The sequence below is a fragment of the Podarcis erhardii genome (assembly GCF_964252035.2).
Source record: "Podarcis erhardii genome assembly, chromosome: 6".
NCBI classification, from domain to species: Eukaryota; Metazoa; Chordata; class Lepidosauria; order Squamata; family Lacertidae; genus Podarcis; species Podarcis erhardii.
This window is the reverse complement of record NC_138510.1, coordinates 92,993,972-93,016,575: the sequence shown is the minus strand read 5'-3', so window position 1 is coordinate 93,016,575 and position 22,604 is coordinate 92,993,972.

Sequence of the window (22,604 nt, the reverse complement as noted above, 5' to 3'; positions counted from 1 at the left end):
CAAAATTTCTAACGATCGGAATTCACTCAAAAATGGTGGGAAACTGTTGCAAACGATCCCCTGAAAGGTTTTTCGGTGGAAACAGGTGGGTTTTTATCATCGGAAACAGAATTAGCCCTCGACGTCTGAACAACTTTTTTTTTAAAAATCCCTAAGCCGCGCGGTCACAATTTCTTCAAAATTTCTGACGTTCTGCAATTCACTCAAAAATGGTGGCAAACTGTTGCAAGCGATCCCCTGAAAGGTTTTTCGGTGGAAACAGGTGGGTTTTTATCATCGGAAACAGAATTAGCCCTCGACGTCTGAACAACTTTTTTTTGAAAAATCCCTAAGCCGCGCGGTCACAATTTCTTCAAAATTTCTGACGTTCTGCAATTCACTCAAAAATGGTGGCAAACTGTTGCAAACGATCCCCTGAAAGGTTTTTCGGTGGAAACAGGTGGGTTTTTATCATCGGAAACAGAATTAGCCCTCGATGTCTGAACAACTTTTTTTACAAAAAATCCCTAAGCCGCGCGGTCACAATTTCTTCAAAATTTCTGACGTTTTGCAATTCACTCAAAAATGGTGACAAACTGTTGCAAACGATCCCCTGAAAGGTTTTTCAGTGGAAACAGGGGGGTTTTTATCATCGGAAACAGAATTAGCCCTCGACGTCTGAACAACTTTTTTTTGAAAAATCCCTAAGCCGCGCGGTCACAATTTCTTCAAAATTTCTGGCGATCGGCAATTCACTCAAAAATGGTTGCAAACTGTTGCAAACGATCCCCTGAAAGGTTTTTCGGTGGAAACAGGTGGGTTTTTATCATCGGAAACAGAATTAGCCCTCGACGTCTGAACACCTTTTTTTTGCAAAAATCCCTAAGCCGCGCGGTCATAATTTCAGCAAAAATCTGATGTTCTGCAATTCATTCAAAAATGGTGCTGAACTGTTGCTAACGCTCCCCTGAAAGGTTTTTTGGTGGAAACAAGTGGGTTTTTATCATCGGAAACAGAATTAGCCCTTGACGTCTGAAAAACTTTTTTTTGAAAAATCCCAAAGCCGCGCGGTCACAATTTCTTCAAAATTTCTGACGTTCTGCAATTCACTCAAAAATGGTGGCAAACTGTTGCAAACGATCCCCTGAAAGGTTTTTCGGTGGAAACAGGTGGGTTTTTATCATCGGAAACAGAATTAGCCCTCGACGTCTGAACAACTTTTTTTTGCAAAAATCCCTAAGCCGGTCACATTTTCAGCAAAAATCTGACGTTCTGCAATTCACTCAAAAATGGTGCCAAACTGTTGCAAACCATCCCCTGAAAGGTTTTTCGGTGGAAACACATCCGTTTTTATCATCGGACACAGAATTAGCCCTCGACGTCTGAACAACTTTTTTTTGAAAAATCCCTAAGCCGCGTGGTCACAATTTCTTCAAAATTTCTGACGTTCTGCAATTCACTCAAAAATGGTGGCAAACTGTTGCAAACGATCCCCTGAAAGGTTTTTCGGTGGAAACAGGTGGGTTTTTATCATCGGAAACAGAATTAGCCCTCGACGTCTGAACAACTTTTTTTTGCAAAAATCCCTAAGCCGGTCACATTTTCAGCAAAAATCTGACGTTCTGCAATTCACTCAAAAATGGTGCCAAACTGTTGCAAACCATCCCCTGAAAGGTTTTTCGGTGGAAACACATCCGTTTTTATCATCGGACACAGAATTAGCCCTCGACATCTGAACAACTTTTTTTTGAAAAATCCCTAAGCCGCGTGGTCACAATTTCTTCAAAATTTCTGCCGTTCTGCAATTCACTCAAAAATGGTGGCAAACTGTTGCAAACGCTCCCCTGAAAGGTTTTTCGGTGGAAACAGGTGGGTTTTTATCATCGGAAACAGAAGTAGCTCTTGACGTCTGAAAAACTTTTTTTTTCAGAAATCCCTAAGCCGCGCCGTCACAATTTCAGCAAAAATCTCATGTTCTGCAATTCATTCAAAAATGGTGCTGAAATGTTGCTAACGCTCGCCTGAAAGGTTTTTCTGTAGAAAAAAGTGAGTTTTTATCATCGGAAACAGAATTAGCCCTCGACGTCTGAACAACTTTTTTTTGAAAAACCCCTAAGCCGCGCGGTCACAATTTCTTCAAAATTTCTGACGATCGGCAATTCACTCAAAAATGGTTGCAAACTGTTGCAAACGATCCCCTGAAAGGTTTTTTGGTGGAAACAGGTGGGTTTTTATCATCGGAAACAGAATTAGCCCTCGACATCTGAACAACTTTTTTTTTGAAAAATCCCTAAGCCGCGCGGTCACAATTTCTTCAAAATTTCTGACGTTCTGCAATTCACTCAAAAATGGTGGCAAACTGTTGCAAACGATCCCCTGAAAGGTTTTTCGATGGAAACAGGTGGGTTTTTATCATCGGAAACAGAATTAGCCCTCGATGTCTGAACAACTTTTTTTACAAAAAATCCCTAAGACGCGCGGTCACAATTTCTTCAAAATTTCTGACGTTTTGCAATTCACTCAAAAATGGTGGCAAACTGTTGCAAACGATCCCCTGAAAGGTTTTTCAGTGGAAACAGGGGTTTTTATCATCGGAAACAGAATTAGCCCTCGACGTCTGAACAACATTATTTTTTCAGAAATCCCTAAGCCGCGCGGTCACAATTTCAGCAAAAATCTCATGTTCTGCAATTCATTCAAAAATGGTGCTGAACTGTTGCTAACGCTCCCCTGAAAGGTTTTTTGGTGTAAACAGGTGGGTTTTTATCATCGGAAACAGAATTAGCCCTCGACGTCTGAACAACTTTTTTTTGAAAAATCCCTAAGCCGCGCGGTCACAATTTCTTCAAAATTTCTGACGTTTTGCAATTCACTCAAAAATGTTGGCAAACTGTTGCAAACGATCCCCTGAAAGGTTTTTCAGTGGAAACAGGTGGGTTTTTATCATCGGAAACAGAATTAGCCCTCGACGTCTGAACAACATTATTTTGCAAAAATCCCTAAGCTGCGCGGTCACAATTTCAGCAAAAATCTCATGATCTGCAATTCATTCAAAAATTGTGCTGAACTGTTGCTAACGCTCCCCTGAAAGGTTTTTTGGTGGAAACAGGTGGGTTTTTATCATCGGAAACAGAATTAGCCCTTGACGTCTGAAAAACTTTTTTTAAAAAAATCCCTAAGCCGCACGGTCACAATTTCTTCAAAATTTCTGACGTTCTGCAATTCACTCAAAAATGGTGGCAAACTGTTGCAAACGATCCCCTGAAAGGTTTTTCGGTGGAAATAGGTGGGTTTTTATCATCGGAAACAGAATTAGCCCTCGACGTCTGAACAACTTTTTTTTTGCAAAAATCCCTAAGCCGGTCACATTTTCAGCAAAAATCTGACGTTCTGCAATTCACTCAAAAATGGTGCCAAACTGTTGCAAACCATCCCCTGAAAGTTTTTTCGGTGGAAACACATCCGTTTTTATCATCGGACACAGAATTAGCCCTCGACGTCTGAACAACTTTTTTTTGAAAAATCCCTAAGCCGCGCGGTCACAATTTCTTCAAAATTTCTAACGATCGGAATTCACTCAAAAATGGTGGGAAACTGTTGCAAACGATCCCCTGAAAGGTTTTTCGGTGGAAACAGGTGGGTTTTTATCATCGGAAACAGAATTAGCCCTCGACGTCTGAACAACTTTTTTTTGAAAAATCCCTAAGCCGCGCGGTCACAATTTCTTCAAAATTTCTGACGTTCTGCAATTCACTCAAAAATGGTGGCAAACTGTTGCAAGCGATCCCCTGAAAGGTTTTTCGGTGGAAACAGGTGGGTTTTTATCATCGGAAACAGAATTAGCCCTCGACGTCTGAACAACTTTTTTTTGAAAAATCCCTAAGCCGCGCGGTCACAATTTCTTCAAAATTTCTGACGTTCTGCAATTCACTCAAAAATGGTGGCAAACTGTTGCAAACGATCCCCTGAAAGGTTTTTCGGTGGAAACAGGTGGGTTTTTATCATCGGAAACAGAATTAGCCCTCGATGTCTGAACAACTTTTTTTACAAAAAATCCCTAAGCCGCGCGGTCACAATTTCTTCAAAATTTCTGACGTTTTGCAATTCACTCAAAAATGGTGGCAAACTGTTGCAAACGATCCCCTGAAAGGTTTTTCAGTGGAAACAGGGGGGTTTTTATCATCGGAAACAGAAGTAGCTCTTGACGTCTGAAAAACTTTTTTTTTCAGAAATCCCTAAGCCGCGCGGTCACAATTTCAGCAAAAATCTCATGTTCTGCAATTCATTCAAAAATGGTGCTGAACTGTTGCTAACGCTCGCCTGAAAGGTTTTTCTGTAGAAAAAAGTGAGTTTTTATCATCGGAAACAGAATTAGCCCTCGACGTCTGAACAACTTTTTTTTGAAAAACCCCTAAGCCGCGTGGTCACAATTTCTTCAAAATTTCTGACGACCGGCAATTCACTCAAAAATGGTTGCAAACTGTTGCAAACGATCCCCTGAAAGGTTTTTTGGTGGAAACAGGTGGGTTTTTATCATCGGAAACAGAATTAGCCCTCGACATCTGAACAACTTTTTTTTTGAAAAATCCCTAAGACGCGCGGTCGCAATTTCTTCAAAATTTCTGACGTTTTGCAATTCACTCAAAAATGGTGGCAAACTGTTGCAAACGATCCCCTGAAAGGTTTTTCAGTGGAAACAGGGGTTTTTATCATTGGAAACAGAATTAGCCCTCGACGTCTGAACAACATTATTTTTTCAGAAATCCCTAAGCCGCGCGGTCACAATTTCAGCAAAAATCTGACGTTCTGCAATTCACTCAAAAATGGTGCCAAACTGTTGCAAACCATCCCCTGAAAGTTTTTTCGGTGGAAACACATCCGTTTTTATCATCGGACACAGAATTAGCCCTCGACGTCTGAACACCTTTTTTTTGAAAAATCCCTAAGCCGCGCGGTCACAATTTCTTCAAAATTTCTAACGATCGGAATTCACTCAAAAATGGTGGGAAACTGTTGCAAACGATCCCCTGAAAGGTTTTTCGGTGGAAATAGGTGGGTTTTTATCATCGGAAACAGAATTAGCCCTCGACGTCTGAACAACTTTTTTTTTGCAAAAATCCCTAAGCCGGTCACATTTTCAGCAAAAATCTGACGTTCTGCAATTCACTCAAAAATGGTGCCAAACTGTTGCAAACCATCCCCTGAAAGTTTTTTCGGTGGAAACACATCCGTTTTTATCATCGGACACAGAATTAGCCCTCGACGTCTGAACAACTTTTTTTTGAAAAATCCCTAAGCCGCGCGGTCACAATTTCTTCAAAATTTCTAACGATCGGAATTCACTCAAAAATGGTGGGAAACTGTTGCAAACGATCCCCTGAAAGGTTTTTCGGTGGAAACAGGTGGGTTTTTATCATCGGAAACAGAATTAGCCCTCGACGTCTGAACAACTTTTTTTTGAAAAATCCCTAAGCCGCGCGGTCACAATTTCTTCAAAATTTCTGACGTTCTGCAATTCACTCAAAAATGGTGGCAAACTGTTGCAAACGATCCCCTGAAAGGTTTTTTGGTGGAAACAGGTGGGTTTTTATCATCGGAAACAGAATTAGCCCTCGATGTCTGAACAACTTTTTTTACAAAAAATCCCTAAGCCGCGCGGTCACAATTTCTTCAAAATTTCTGACGTTTTGCAATTCACTCAAAAATGGTGGCAAACTGTTGCAAACGATCCCCTGAAAGGTTTTTCAGTGGAAACAGGGGTTTTTATCATTGGAAACAGAATTAGCCCTCGACGTCTGAACAACATTATTTTTTCAGAAATCCCTAAGCCGCGCGGTCACAATTTCAGCAAAAATCTGACGTTCTGCAATTCACTCAAAAATGGTGCCAAACTGTTGCAAACCATCCCCTGAAAGTTTTTTCGGTGGAAACACATCCGTTTTTATCATCGGACACAGAATTAGCCCTCGACGTCTGAACAACTTTTTTTTGAAAAATCCCTAAGCCGCGCGGTCACAATTTCTTCAAAATTTCTAACGATCGGAATTCACTCAAAAATGGTGGGAAACTGTTGCAAACGATCCCCTGAAAGGTTTTTCGGTGGAAACAGGTGGGTTTTTATCATCGGAAACAGAATTAGCCCTCGACGTCTGAACAACTTTTTTTTTAAAAATCCCTAAGCCGCGCGGTCACAATTTCTTCAAAATTTCTGACGTTCTGCAATTCACTCAAAAATGGTGGCAAACTGTTGCAAGCGATCCCCTGAAAGGTTTTTCGGTGGAAACAGGTGGGTTTTTATCATCGGAAACAGAATTAGCCCTCGACGTCTGAACAACTTTTTTTTGAAAAATCCCTAAGCCGCGCGGTCACAATTTCTTCAAAATTTCTGACGTTCTGCAATTCACTCAAAAATGGTGGCAAACTGTTGCAAACGATCCCCTGAAAGGTTTTTCGGTGGAAACAGGTGGGTTTTTATCATCGGAAACAGAATTAGCCCTCGATGTCTGAACAACTTTTTTTACAAAAAATCCCTAAGCCGCGCGGTCACAATTTCTTCAAAATTTCTGACGTTTTGCAATTCACTCAAAAATGGTGACAAACTGTTGCAAACGATCCCCTGAAAGGTTTTTCAGTGGAAACAGGGGGGTTTTTATCATCGGAAACAGAATTAGCCCTCGACGTCTGAACAACTTTTTTTTGAAAAATCCCTAAGCCGCGCAGTCACAATTTCTTCAAAATTTCTGGCGATCGGCAATTCACTCAAAAATGGTTGCAAACTGTTGCAAACGATCCCCTGAAAGGTTTTTCGGTGGAAACAGGTGGGTTTTTATCATCGGAAACAGAATTAGCCCTCGACGTCTGAACACCTTTTTTTTGCAAAAATCCCTAAGCCGCGTGGTCATAATTTCAGCAAAAATCTGATGTTCTGCAATTCATTCAAAAATGGTGCTGAACTGTTGCTAACGCTCCCCTGAAAGGTTTTTTGGTGGAAACAAGTGGGTTTTTATCATCGGAAACAGAATTAGCCCTTGACGTCTGAAAAACTTTTTTTTGAAAAATCCCAAAGCCGCGCGGTCACAATTTCTTCAAAATTTCTGACGTTCTGCAATTCACTCAAAAATGGTGGCAAACTGTTGCAAACGATCCCCTGAAAGGTTTTTCGGTGGAAACAGGTGGGTTTTTATCATCGGAAACAGAATTAGCCCTCGACGTCTGAACAACTTTTTTTTGCAAAAATCCCTAAGCCGGTCACATTTTCAGCAAAAATCTGACGTTCTGCAATTCACTCAAAAATGGTGCCAAACTGTTGCAAACCATCCCCTGAAAGGTTTTTCGGTGGAAACACATCCGTTTTTATCATCGGACACAGAATTAGCCCTCGACGTCTGAACAACTTTTTTTTGAAAAATCCCTAAGCCGCGTGGTCACAATTTCTTCAAAATTTCTGACGTTCTGCAATTCACTCAAAAATGGTGGCAAACTGTTGCAAACGATCCCCTGAAAGGTTTTTCGGTGGAAACAGGTGGGTTTTTATCATCGGAAACAGAATTAGCCCTCGACGTCTGAACAACTTTTTTTTGCAAAAATCCCTAAGCCGGTCACATTTTCAGCAAAAATCTGACGTTCTGCAATTCACTCAAAAATGGTGCCAAACTGTTGCAAACCATCCCCTGAAAGGTTTTTCGGTGGAAACACATCCGTTTTTATCATCGGACACAGAATTAGCCCTCGACGTCTGAACAACTTTTTTTTGAAAAATCCCTAAGCCGCGTGGTCACAATTTCTTCAAAATTTCTGCCGTTCTGCAATTCACTCAAAAATGGTGGCAAACTGTTGCAAACGCTCCCCTGAAAGGTTTTTCGGTGGAAACAGGTGGGTTTTTATCATCGGAAACAGAAGTAGCTCTTGACGTCTGAAAAACTTTTTTTTTCAGAAATCCCTAAGCCGCGCCGTCACAATTTCAGCAAAAATCTCATGTTCTGCAATTCATTCAAAAATGGTGCTGAAATGTTGCTAACGCTCGCCTGAAAGGTTTTTCTGTAGAAAAAAGTGAGTTTTTATCATCGGAAACAGAATTAGCCCTCGACGTCTGAACAACTTTTTTTTGCAAAAATCCCTAAGCCGGTCACATTTTCAGCAAAAATCTGACGTTCTGCAATTCACTCAAAAATGGTGCCAAACTGTTGCAAACCATCCCCTGAAAGGTTTTTCGGTGGAAACACATCCGTTTTTATCATCGGACACAGAATTAGCCCTCGACATCTGAACAACTTTTTTTTGAAAAATCCCTAAGCCGCGTGGTCACAATTTCTTCAAAATTTCTGCCGTTCTGCAATTCACTCAAAAATGGTGGCAAACTGTTGCAAACGCTCCCCTGAAAGGTTTTTCGGTGGAAACAGGTGGGTTTTTATCATCGGAAACAGAAGTAGCTCTTGACGTCTGAAAAACTTTTTTTTTCAGAAATCCCTAAGCCGCGCCGTCACAATTTCAGCAAAAATCTCATGTTCTGCAATTCATTCAAAAATGGTGCTGAAATGTTGCTAACGCTCGCCTGAAAGGTTTTTCTGTAGAAAAAAGTGAGTTTTTATCATCGGAAACAGAATTAGCCCTCGACGTCTGAACAACTTTTTTTTGAAAAACCCCTAAGCCGCGCGGTCACAATTTCTTCAAAATTTCTGACGATCGGCAATTCACTCAAAAATGGTTGCAAACTGTTGCAAACGATCCCCTGAAAGGTTTTTTGGTGGAAACAGGTGGGTTTTTATCATCGGAAACAGAATTAGCCCTCGACATCTGAACAACTTTTTTTTTGAAAAATCCCTAAGCCGCGCGGTCACAATTTCTTCAAAATTTCTGACGTTCTGCAATTCACTCAAAAATGGTGGCAAACTGTTGCAAACGATCCCCTGAAAGGTTTTTCGGTGGAAACAGGTGGGTTTTTATCATCGGAAACAGAATTAGCCCTCGATGTCTGAACAACTTTTTTTACAAAAAATCCCTAAGACGCGCGGTCACAATTTCTTCAAAATTTCTGACGTTTTGCAATTCACTCAAAAATGGTGGCAAACTGTTGCAAACGATCCCCTGAAAGGTTTTTCAGTGGAAACAGGGGTTTTTATCATCGGAAACAGAATTAGCCCTCGACGTCTGAACAACATTATTTTTTCAGAAATCCCTAAGCCGCGCGGTCACAATTTCAGCAAAAATCTCATGTTCTGCAATTCATTCAAAAATGGTGCTGAACTGTTGCTAACGCTCCCCTGAAAGGTTTTTTGGTGTAAACAGGTGGGTTTTTATCATCGGAAACAGAATTAGCCCTCGACGTCTGAACAACTTTTTTTTGAAAAATCCCTAAGCCGCGCGGTCACAATTTCTTCAAAATTTCTGACGTTTTGCAATTCACTCAAAAATGTTGGCAAACTGTTGCAAACGATCCCCTGAAAGGTTTTTCGGTGGAAATAGGTGGGTTTTTATCATCGGAAACAGAATTAGCCCTCGACGTCTGAACAACTTTTTTTTTGCAAAAATCCCTAAGCCGGTCACATTTTCAGCAAAAATCTGACGTTCTGCAATTCACTCAAAAATGGTGCCAAACTGTTGCAAACCATCCCCTGAAAGTTTTTTCGGTGGAAACACATCCGTTTTTATCATCGGACACAGAATTAGCCCTCGACGTCTGAACAACTTTTTTTTGAAAAATCCCTAAGCCGCGCGGTCACAATTTCTTCAAAATTTCTAACGATCGGAATTCACTCAAAAATGGTGGGAAACTGTTGCAAACGATCCCCTGAAAGGTTTTTCGGTGGAAACAGGTGGGTTTTTATCATCGGAAACAGAATTAGCCCTCGACGTCTGAACAACTTTTTTTTGAAAAATCCCTAAGCCGCGCGGTCACAATTTCTTCAAAATTTCTGACGTTCTGCAATTCACTCAAAAATGGTGGCAAACTGTTGCAAGCGATCCCCTGAAAGGTTTTTCGGTGGAAACAGGTGGGTTTTTATCATCGGAAACAGAATTAGCCCTCGACGTCTGAACACCTTTTTTTTGCAAAAATCCCTAAGCCGCGTGGTCATAATTTCAGCAAAAATCTGATGTTCTGCAATTCATTCAAAAATGGTGCTGAACTGTTGCTAACGCTCCCCTGAAAGGTTTTTTGGTGGAAACAAGTGGGTTTTTATCATCGGAAACAGAATTAGCCCTTGACGTCTGAAAAACTTTTTTTTGAAAAATCCCAAAGCCGCGCGGTCACAATTTCTTCAAAATTTCTGACGTTCTGCAATTCACTCAAAAATGGTGGCAAACTGTTGCAAACGATCCCCTGAAAGGTTTTTCGGTGGAAACAGGTGGGTTTTTATCATCGGAAACAGAATTAGCCCTCGACGTCTGAACAACTTTTTTTTGCAAAAATCCCTAAGCCGGTCACATTTTCAGCAAAAATCTGACGTTCTGCAATTCACTCAAAAATGGTGCCAAACTGTTGCAAACCATCCCCTGAAAGGTTTTTCGGTGGAAACACATCCGTTTTTATCATCGGACACAGAATTAGCCCTCGACGTCTGAACAACTTTTTTTTGAAAAATCCCTAAGCCGCGTGGTCACAATTTCTTCAAAATTTCTGACGTTCTGCAATTCACTCAAAAATGGTGGCAAACTGTTGCAAACGATCCCCTGAAAGGTTTTTCGGTGGAAACAGGTGGGTTTTTATCATCGGAAACAGAATTAGCCCTCGACGTCTGAACAACTTTTTTTTGCAAAAATCCCTAAGCCGGTCACATTTTCAGCAAAAATCTGACGTTCTGCAATTCACTCAAAAATGGTGCCAAACTGTTGCAAACCATCCCCTGAAAGGTTTTTCGGTGGAAACACATCCGTTTTTATCATCGGACACAGAATTAGCCCTCGACGTCTGAACAACTTTTTTTTGAAAAATCCCTAAGCCGCGTGGTCACAATTTCTTCAAAATTTCTGCCGTTCTGCAATTCACTCAAAAATGGTGGCAAACTGTTGCAAACGATCCCCTGAAAGGTTTTTCGGTGGAAACAGGTGGGTTTTTATCATCGGAAACAGAATTAGCCCTCGACGTCTGAACAACTTTTTTTTGCAAAAATCCCTAAGCCGGTCACATTTTCAGCAAAAATCTGACGTTCTGCAATTCACTCAAAAATGGTGCCAAACTGTTGCAAACCATCCCCTGAAAGGTTTTTCGGTGGAAACACATCCGTTTTTATCATCGGACACAGAATTAGCCCTCGACGTCTGAACAACTTTTTTTTGAAAAATCCCTAAGCCGCGTGGTCACAATTTCTTCAAAATTTCTGACGTTCTGCAATTCACTCAAAAATGGTGGCAAACTGTTGCAAACGATCCCCTGAAAGGTTTTTCGGTGGAAACAGGTGGGTTTTTATCATCGGAAACAGAATTAGCCCTCGACGTCTGAACAACTTTTTTTTGCAAAAATCCCTAAGCCGGTCACATTTTCAGCAAAAATCTGACGTTCTGCAATTCACTCAAAAATGGTGCCAAACTGTTGCAAACCATCCCCTGAAAGGTTTTTCGGTGGAAACACATCCGTTTTTATCATCGGACACAGAATTAGCCCTCGACGTCTGAACAACTTTTTTTTGAAAAATCCCTAAGCCGCGTGGTCACAATTTCTTCAAAATTTCTGCCGTTCTGCAATTCACTCAAAAATGGTGGCAAACTGTTGCAAACGCTCCCCTGAAAGGTTTTTCGGTGGAAACAGGTGGGTTTTTATCATCGGAAACAGAAGTAGCTCTTGACGTCTGAAAAACTTTTTTTTTCAGAAATCCCTAAGCCGCGCCGTCACAATTTCAGCAAAAATCTCATGTTCTGCAATTCATTCAAAAATGGTGCTGAAATGTTGCTAACGCTCGCCTGAAAGGTTTTTCTGTAGAAAAAAGTGAGTTTTTATCATCGGAAACAGAATTAGCCCTCGACGTCTGAACAACTTTTTTTTGCAAAAATCCCTAAGCCGGTCACATTTTCAGCAAAAATCTGACGTTCTGCAATTCACTCAAAAATGGTGCCAAACTGTTGCAAACCATCCCCTGAAAGGTTTTTCGGTGGAAACACATCCGTTTTTATCATCGGACACAGAATTAGCCCTCGACATCTGAACAACTTTTTTTTGAAAAATCCCTAAGCCGCGTGGTCACAATTTCTTCAAAATTTCTGCCGTTCTGCAATTCACTCAAAAATGGTGGCAAACTGTTGCAAACGCTCCCCTGAAAGGTTTTTCGGTGGAAACAGGTGGGTTTTTATCATCGGAAACAGAAGTAGCTCTTGACGTCTGAAAAACTTTTTTTTTCAGAAATCCCTAAGCCGCGCCGTCACAATTTCAGCAAAAATCTCATGTTCTGCAATTCATTCAAAAATGGTGCTGAAATGTTGCTAACGCTCGCCTGAAAGGTTTTTCTGTAGAAAAAAGTGAGTTTTTATCATCGGAAACAGAATTAGCCCTCGACGTCTGAACAACTTTTTTTTGAAAAACCCCTAAGCCGCGCGGTCACAATTTCTTCAAAATTTCTGACGATCGGCAATTCACTCAAAAATGGTTGCAAACTGTTGCAAACGATCCCCTGAAAGGTTTTTTGGTGGAAACAGGTGGGTTTTTATCATCGGAAACAGAATTAGCCCTCGACATCTGAACAACTTTTTTTTTGAAAAATCCCTAAGCCGCGCGGTCACAATTTCTTCAAAATTTCTGACGTTCTGCAATTCACTCAAAAATGGTGGCAAACTGTTGCAAACGATCCCCTGAAAGGTTTTTCGGTGGAAACAGGTGGGTTTTTATCATCGGAAACAGAATTAGCCCTCGATGTCTGAACAACTTTTTTTACAAAAAATCCCTAAGACGCGCGGTCACAATTTCTTCAAAATTTCTGACGTTTTGCAATTCACTCAAAAATGGTGGCAAACTGTTGCAAACGATCCCCTGAAAGGTTTTTCAGTGGAAACAGGGGTTTTTATCATCGGAAACAGAATTAGCCCTCGACGTCTGAACAACATTATTTTTTCAGAAATCCCTAAGCCGCGCGGTCACAATTTCAGCAAAAATCTCATGTTCTGCAATTCATTCAAAAATGGTGCTGAACTGTTGCTAACGCTCCCCTGAAAGGTTTTTTGGTGTAAACAGGTGGGTTTTTATCATCGGAAACAGAATTAGCCCTCGACGTCTGAACAACTTTTTTTTGAAAAATCCCTAAGCCGCGCGGTCACAATTTCTTCAAAATTTCTGACGTTTTGCAATTCACTCAAAAATGTTGGCAAACTGTTGCAAACGATCCCCTGAAAGGTTTTTCGGTGGAAATAGGTGGGTTTTTATCATCGGAAACAGAATTAGCCCTCGACGTCTGAACAACTTTTTTTTTGCAAAAATCCCTAAGCCGGTCACATTTTCAGCAAAAATCTGACGTTCTGCAATTCACTCAAAAATGGTGCCAAACTGTTGCAAACCATCCCCTGAAAGTTTTTTCGGTGGAAACACATCCGTTTTTATCATCGGACACAGAATTAGCCCTCGACGTCTGAACAACTTTTTTTTGAAAAATCCCTAAGCCGCGCGGTCACAATTTCTTCAAAATTTCTAACGATCGGAATTCACTCAAAAATGGTGGGAAACTGTTGCAAACGATCCCCTGAAAGGTTTTTCGGTGGAAACAGGTGGGTTTTTATCATCGGAAACAGAATTAGCCCTCGACGTCTGAACAACTTTTTTTTGAAAAATCCCTAAGCCGCGCGGTCACAATTTCTTCAAAATTTCTGACGTTCTGCAATTCACTCAAAAATGGTGGCAAACTGTTGCAAGCGATCCCCTGAAAGGTTTTTCGGTGGAAACAGGTGGGTTTTTATCATCGGAAACAGAATTAGCCCTCGACGTCTGAACAACTTTTTTTTGAAAAATCCCTAAGCCGCGCGGTCACAATTTCTTCAAAATTTCTGACGTTCTGCAATTCACTCAAAAATGGTGGCAAACTGTTGCAAACGATCCCCTGAAAGGTTTTTCGGTGGAAACAGGTGGGTTTTTATCATCGGAAACAGAATTAGCCCTCGATGTCTGAACAACTTTTTTTACAAAAAATCCCTAAGCCGCGCGGTCACAATTTCTTCAAAATTTCTGACGTTTTGCAATTCACTCAAAAATGGTGGCAAACTGTTGCAAACGATCCCCTGAAAGGTTTTTCAGTGGAAACAGGGGGGTTTTTATCATCGGAAACAGAAGTAGCTCTTGACGTCTGAAAAACTTTTTTTTTCAGAAATCCCTAAGCCGCGCGGTCACAATTTCAGCAAAAATCTCATGTTCTGCAATTCATTCAAAAATGGTGCTGAACTGTTGCTAACGCTCGCCTGAAAGGTTTTTCTGTAGAAAAAAGTGAGTTTTTATCATCGGAAACAGAATTAGCCCTCGACGTCTGAACAACTTTTTTTTGAAAAACCCCTAAGCCGCGTGGTCACAATTTCTTCAAAATTTCTGACGACCGGCAATTCACTCAAAAATGGTTGCAAACTGTTGCAAACGATCCCCTGAAAGGTTTTTTGGTGGAAACAGGTGGGTTTTTATCATCGGAAACAGAATTAGCCCTCGACATCTGAACAACTTTTTTTTTGAAAAATCCCTAAGACGCGCGGTCGCAATTTCTTCAAAATTTCTGACGTTTTGCAATTCACTCAAAAATGGTGGCAAACTGTTGCAAACGATCCCCTGAAAGGTTTTTCAGTGGAAACAGGGGTTTTTATCATTGGAAACAGAATTAGCCCTCGACGTCTGAACAACATTATTTTTTCAGAAATCCCTAAGCCGCGCGGTCACAATTTCAGCAAAAATCTGACGTTCTGCAATTCACTCAAAAATGGTGCCAAACTGTTGCAAACCATCCCCTGAAAGTTTTTTCGGTGGAAACACATCCGTTTTTATCATCGGACACAGAATTAGCCCTCGACGTCTGAACAACTTTTTTTTGAAAAATCCCTAAGCCGCGCGGTCACAATTTCTTCAAAATTTCTAACGATCGGAATTCACTCAAAAATGGTGGGAAACTGTTGCAAACGATCCCCTGAAAGGTTTTTCGGTGGAAACAGGTGGGTTTTTATCATCGGAAACAGAATTAGCCCTCGACGTCTGAACAACTTTTTTTTTAAAAATCCCTAAGCCGCGCGGTCACAATTTCTTCAAAATTTCTGACGTTCTGCAATTCACTCAAAAATGGTGGCAAACTGTTGCAAGCGATCCCCTGAAAGGTTTTTCGGTGGAAACAGGTGGGTTTTTATCATCGGAAACAGAATTAGCCCTCGACGTCTGAACAACTTTTTTTTGAAAAATCCCTAAGCCGCGCGGTCACAATTTCTTCAAAATTTCTGACGTTCTGCAATTCACTCAAAAATGGTGGCAAACTGTTGCCAACGATCCCCTGAAAGGTTTTTCGGTGGAAACAGGTGGGTTTTTATCATCGGAAACAGAATTAGCCCTCGATGTCTGAACAACTTTTTTTACAAAAAATCCCTAAGCCGCGCGGTCACAATTTCTTCAAAATTTCTGACGTTTTGCAATTCACTCAAAAATGGTGACAAACTGTTGCAAACAATCCCCTGAAAGGTTTTTCAGTGGAAACAGGGGGGTTTTTATCATCGGAAACAGAATTAGCCCTCGACGTCTGAACAACTTTTTTTTGAAAAATCCCTAAGCCGCGCGGTCACAATTTCTTCAAAATTTCTGGCGATCGGCAATTCACTCAAAAATGGTTGCAAACTGTTGCAAACGATCCCCTGAAAGGTTTTTCGGTGGAAACAGGTGGGTTTTTATCATCGGAAACAGAATTAGCCCTCGACGTCTGAACACCTTTTTTTTGCAAAAATCCCTAAGCCGCGCGGTCATAATTTCAGCAAAAATCTGATGTTCTGCAATTCATTCAAAAATGGTGCTGAACTGTTGCTAACGCTCCCCTGAAAGGTTTTTTGGTGGAAACAAGTGGGTTTTTATCATCGGAAACAGAATTAGCCCTTGACGTCTGAAAAACTTTTTTTTGAAAAATCCCAAAGCCGCGCGGTCACAATTTCTTCAAAATTTCTGACGTTCTGCAATTCACTCAAAAATGGTGGCAAACTGTTGCAAACGATCCCCTGAAAGGTTTTTCGGTGGAAACAGGTGGGTTTTTATCATCGGAAACAGAATTAGCCCTCGACGTCTGAACAACTTTTTTTTGCAAAAATCCCTAAGCCGGTCACATTTTCAGCAAAAATCTCACGTTCTGCAATTCACTCAAAAATGGTGCCAAACTGTTGCAAACCATCCCCTGAAAGGTTTTTCGGTGGAAACACATCCGTTTTTATCATCGGACACAGAATTAGCCCTCGACGTCTGAACAACTTTTTTTTGAAAAATCCCTAAGCCGCGTGGTCACAATTTCTTCAAAATTTCTGACGTTCTGCAATTCACTCAAAAATGGTGGCAAACTGTTGCAAACGATCCCCTGAAAGGTTTTTCGGTGGAAACAGGTGGGTTTTTATCATCGGAAACAGAATTAGCCCTCGACGTCTGAACAACTTTTTTTTGCAAAAATCCCTAAGCCGGTCACATTTTCAGCAAAAATCTGACGTTCTGCAATTCACTCAAAAATGGTGCCAAACTGTTGCAAACCATCCCCTGAAAGGTTTTTCGGTGGAAACACATCCGTTTTTATCATCGGACACAGAATTAGCCCTCGACGTCTGAACAACTTTTTTTTGAAAAATCCCTAAGCCGCGTGGTCACAATTTCTTCAAAATTTCTGCCGTTCTGCAATTCACTCAAAAATGGTGGCAAACTGTTGCAAACGCTCCCCTGAAAGGTTTTTCGGTGGAAACAGGTGGGTTTTTATCATCGGAAACAGAAGTAGCTCTTGACGTCTGAAAAACTTTTTTTTTCAGAAATCCCTAAGCCGCGCCGTCACAATTTCAGCAAAAATCTCATGTTCTGCAATTCATTCAAAAATGGTGCTGAAATGTTGCTAACGCTCGCCTGAAAGGTTTTTCTGTAGAAAAAAGTGAGTTTTTATCATCGGAAACAGAATTAGCCCTCGACGTCTGAACAACTTTTTTTTGAAAAACCCCTAAGCCGCGCGGTCACAATTTCTTCAAAATTTCTGACGATCGGCAATTCACTCAAAAATGGTTGCAAACTGTTGCAAACGATCCCCTGAAAGGTTTTTTGGTGGAAACAGGTGGGTTTTTATCATCGGAAACAGAATTAGCCCTCGACATCTGAACAACTTTTTTTTTGAAAAATCCCTAAGCCGCGCGGTCACAATTTCTTCAAAATTTCTGACGTTCTGCAATTCACTCAAAAATGGTGGCAAACTGTTGCAAACGATCCCCTGAAAGGTTTTTCGGTGGAAACAGGTGGGTTTTTATCATCGGAAACAGAATTAGCCCTCGATGTCTGAACAACTTTTTTTACAAAAAATCCCTAAGACGCGCGGTCACAATTTCTTCAAAATTTCTGACGTTTTGCAATTCACTCAAAAATGGTGGCAAACTGTTGCAAACGATCCCCTGAAAGGTTTTTCAGTGGAAACAGGGGTTTTTATCATCGGAAACAGAATTAGCCCTCGACGTCTGAACAACATTATTTTTTCAGAAATCCCTAAGCCGCGCGGTCACAATTTCAGCAAAAATCTCATGTTCTGCAATTCATTCAAAAATGGTGGCAAACTGTTGCAAACGATCCCCTGAAAGGTTTTTCGGTGGAAACAGGTGGGTTTTTATCATCGGAAACAGAATTAGCCCTCGATGTCTGAACAACTTTTTTTACAAAAAATCCCTAAGACGCGCGGTCACAATTTCTTCAAAATTTCTGACGTTTTGCAATTCACTCAAAAATGGTGGCAAACTGTTGCAAACGATCCCCTGAAAGGTTTTTCAGTGGAAACAGGGGTTTTTATCATCGGAAACAGAATTAGCCCTCGACGTCTGAACAACATTATTTTTTCAGAAATCCCTAAGCCGCGCGGTCACAATTTCAGCAAAAATCTCATGTTCTGCAATTCATTCAAAAATGGTGCTGAACTGTTGCTAACGCTCCCCTGAAAGGTTTTTTGGTGTAAACAGGTGGGTTTTTATCATCGGAAACAGAATTAGCCCTCGACGTCTGAACAACTTTTTTTTGAAAAATCCCTAAGCCGCGCGGTCACAATTTCTTCAAAATTTCTGACGTTTTGCAATTCACTCAAAAATGGTGGCAAACTGTTGCAAACGATCCCCTGAAAGGTTTTTCAGTGGAAACAGGTGGGTTTTTATCATCGGAAACAGAATTAGCCCTCGACGTCTGAACATTATTTTGCAAAAATCCCTAAGCTGCGCGGTCACAATTTCAGCAAAAATCTCATGATCTGCAATTCATTCAAAAATTGTGCTGAACTGTTGCTAACGCTCCCCTGAAAGGTTTTTTGGTGGAAACAGGTGGGTTTTTATCATCGGAAACAGAATTAGCCCAACTTTTCAGCAAAAATCTGATGTTCTGCAATTCATTCAAAAATGGTGCTGAACTGTTGCTAACGCTCCCCTGAAAGGTTTTTTGGTGGACAACTTTTTTTTGCAGAAATCCCTAAGCCGCGCGGTCACAATTTCTTCAAAATTTCTGACGTTCTGCAATTCACTCAAAAATGGTGGCAAACTGTTGCAAACGATCCCCTGAAAGGTTTTTCGGTGGAAACAGGTGGGTTTTTATCATCGGAAACAGAATTAGCCCTCGACGTCTGAACAACTTTTTTTTAAAAAAATCCCTAAGCCGCCCGGTCACAATTTCAGCAAAAATCTCATGATCTGCAATTCATTCAAAAATTGTGCTGAACTGTTGCTAACGCTCTCCTGAAAGGTTTTTCGGTGGAAACAGGTGGGTTTTTATCATCGGAAACAGAATTAGCCCTCGACGTCTGAACAACTTTTTTTTGCAAAAATCCCTAAGCCGCGCGGTCATAATTTCAGCAAAAATCTGATGTTCTGCAATTCATTCAAAAATGGTGTTCAACTGTTGCTAACGCTCCCCTGAAAGGTTTTTTGGTGGAAACAGGTGGGTTTTTATCATCGGAAACAGAATTAGCCCTTGACGTCTCAACAACTTTTTTTTGCAGAAATCCCTAAGCCGCGCGGTCACAATTTCTTCAAAATTTCTGACGTTCTGCAATTCAGTCAAAAATGGTGGCAAACTGTTGCAAACGATCCCCTGAAAGGTTTTTCGGTGGAAACAGGTGGGTTTTTATCATCGGAAACAGAATTAGCCCTCGACGTCTGAACAACTTTTTTTTTGCAAAAATCCCTAAGCCGGTCACATTTTCAGCAAAAATCTGACGTTCTGCAATTCACTCAAAAATGGTGCCAAACTGTTGCAAACCATCCCCTGAAAGGTTTTTCGGTGGAAACACATCCGTTTTTATCATCGGACACAGAATTAGCCCTCGACGTCTGAACAACTTTTTTTTGAAAAATCCCTAAGCCGCGCGGTCACAATTTCTTCAAAATTTCTGACGATCGGCAATACACTCAAAAATGGTGGCAAACTGTTGCAAACGATCCCCTGAAAGGTTTTTTGGTGGAAACAGGTGGGTTTTTATCATCGGAAACAGAATTAGCCCTCGACGTCTGAACAACTTTTTTTTGCAAAAATCCCTAAGCCGGTCACATTTTCAGCAAAAATCTGACGTTCTGCAATTCACTCAAAAATGGTGCCAAACTGTTGCAAACCATCCCCTGAAAGGTTTTTCGGTGGAAACAGGTGGGTTTTTATCATCGGAAACAGAATTAGCCCTCGACGTCTGAACAACTTTTTTTTTAAAAATCCCTAAGCCGCGTGGTCACAATTTCTTCAAAATTTCTGACGTTCTGCAATTCACTCAAAAATGGTGGCAAACTGTTGCAAACGATCCCCTGAAAGGTTTTTCGGTGGAAACAGGTGGGTTTTTATCATCGTAAACAGAATTAGCCCTCGATGTCTGAACAACTTTTTTTTACAAAAAATCCCTAAGCCGCGCGGTCACAATTTCTTCAAAATTTCTGACGTTTTGCAATTCACTCAAAAATGGTGGCAAACTGTTGCAAACGATCCCCTGAAAGGTTTTTCGGTGGAAACAGGTGGGTTTTTATCATCGGAAACAGAATTAGCCCTCGACGTCTGAACAACTTTTTTTTAAAAAAATCCCTAAGCCGCCCGGTCAAAATTTCAGCAAAAATCTCATGATCTGCAATTCATTCAAAAATTGTGCTGAACTGTTGCTAACGCTCCCCTGAAAGGTTTTTCGGTGGAAACAGGTGGGTTTTTATCATCGGAAACAGAATTAGCCCTCGACGTCTGAACAACTTTTTTTTGCAAAAATCCCTAAGCCGCGCGGTCACAATTTCAGCAAAAATCTGATGTTCTGCAATTCATTCAAAAATGGTGTTCAACTGTTGCTAACGCTCCCCTGAAAGGTTTTTTGGTGGAAACAGGTGGGTTTTTATCATCGGAAACAGAATTAGCCCTTGACGTCTCAACAACTTTTTTTTGCAGAAATCCCTAAGCCGCGCGGTCACAATTTCTTCAAAATTTCTGACGTTCTGCAATTCACTCAAAAATGGTGGCAAACTGTTGCAAACGATCCCCTGAAAGGTTTTTCGGTGGAAACAGGTGGGTTTTTATCATCGGAAACAGAATTAGCCCTCGACGTCTGAACAACTTTTTTTTTGCAAAAATCCCTAAGCCGGTCACATTTTCAGCAAAAATCTGACGTTCTGCAATTCACTCAAAAATGGTGCCAAACTGTTGCAAACCATCCCCTGAAAGGTTTTTCGGTGGAAACACATCCGTTTTTATCATCGGACACAGAATTAGCCCTCGACGTCTGAACAACTTTTTTTTGAAAAATCCCTAAGCCGCGTGGTCACAATTTCTTCAAAATTTCTAACGATCGGCAATTCACTCAAAAATGGTTGCAAACTGTTGCAAACGATCCCCTGAAAGGTTTTTCGGTGGAAACAGGTGGGTTTTTATCATCGGAAACAGAATTAGCCCTCGACGTCTGAACAACTTTTTTTTAAAAAATCCCTAAGCCGCGTGGTCACAATTTCTTCAAAATTTCTGACGTTCTGCAATTCACTCAAAAATGGTGGCAAACTGTTGCAAACGATCCCCTGAAAGGTTTTTCGGTGGAAACAGGTGGGTTTTTATCATCGGAAACAGAATTAGCCCTCGACGTCTGAACAACTTTTTTTTGAAAAATCCCTAAGCCGCGCGGTCACAATTTCTTCAAAATTTCTGACGTTCTGCAATTCACTCAAAAATGGTGGCAAACTGTTGCAAACGATCCCCTGAAAGGTTTTTCGGTGGAAACAGGTGGGTTTTTATCATCGGAAACAGAATTAGACCTCGATGTCTGAACAACTTTTTTTACCAAAAATCCCTAAGCCGCGCGGTCACAATTTCTTCAAAATTTCTGACGTTTTGCAATTCACTCAAAAATGGTGGCAAACTGTTGCAAACGATCCCCTGAAAGGTTTTTCAGTGGAAACAGGGGGGTTTTTATCATCGGAAACAGAATTAGCCCTCGACGTCTGAACAACTTTTTTTTGAAAAATCCCTAAGCCGCGCGGTCACAATTTCTTCAAAATTTCTGACGATCGGCAATTCACTCAAAAATGGTTGCAAACTGTTGCAAACGATCCCCTGAAAGGTTTTTCGGTGGAAACAGGTGGGTTTTTATCATCGGAAACAGAATTAGCCCTCGACGTCTGAACACTTTTTTTTCCAAAAATCCCTAAGCCGCGCGGTCATAATTTCAGCAAAAATCGGATGTTATGCAATTCATTCAAAAATGGTGCTGAACTGTTGCTAACGCTCCCCTGAAAGGTTTTTCGGTGGAAACAGGTGGGTTTTTATCATCGGAAACAGAAGTAGCCCTTGACGTCTGAACAACTTTTTTTTTCAGAAATCCCTAAGCCGCGCGGTCACAATTTCAGCAAAAATCTCATGTTCTGCAATTCATTCAAAAATGGTGCTGAACTGTTGCTAACGCTCGCCTGAAAGGTTTTTCTGTAGAAAAAACTGGGTTTTTATCATCGGAAACAGAATTAGCCCTCGACGTCTGAACAACTTTTTTTTGAAAAACCCCTAAGCCGCGCGGTCACAATTTCTTCAAAATTTCTGACGATCGGCAATTCACTCAAAAATGGTTGCAAACTGTTGCAAACGATCCCCTGAAAGGTTTTTCGGTGGAAACAGGTGGGTTTTTATCATCGGAAACAGAATTATCCCTCGACGTCTGAACACCTTTTTTTTGAAAAATCCCAAAGCCGCGCGGTCACAATTTCTTCAAAATTTCTGACGTTCTGCAATTCACTCAAAAATGGTGGCAAACTGTTGCAAACGATCCCCTGAAAGGTTTTTCGGTGGAAACAGGTGGGTTATTATCATCGGAAACAGAATTAGCTGTCGACGTCTGAACAACTTTTTTTTAAAAAAATCCCTAAGCCGCCCGGTCACAATTTCAGCAAAAATCTCATGATCTGCAATTCATTCAAAAATTGTGCTGAACTGTTGCTAACGCTCCCCTGAAAGGTTTTTCGGTGGAAACAGGTGGGTTTTTATCATCGGAAACAGAATT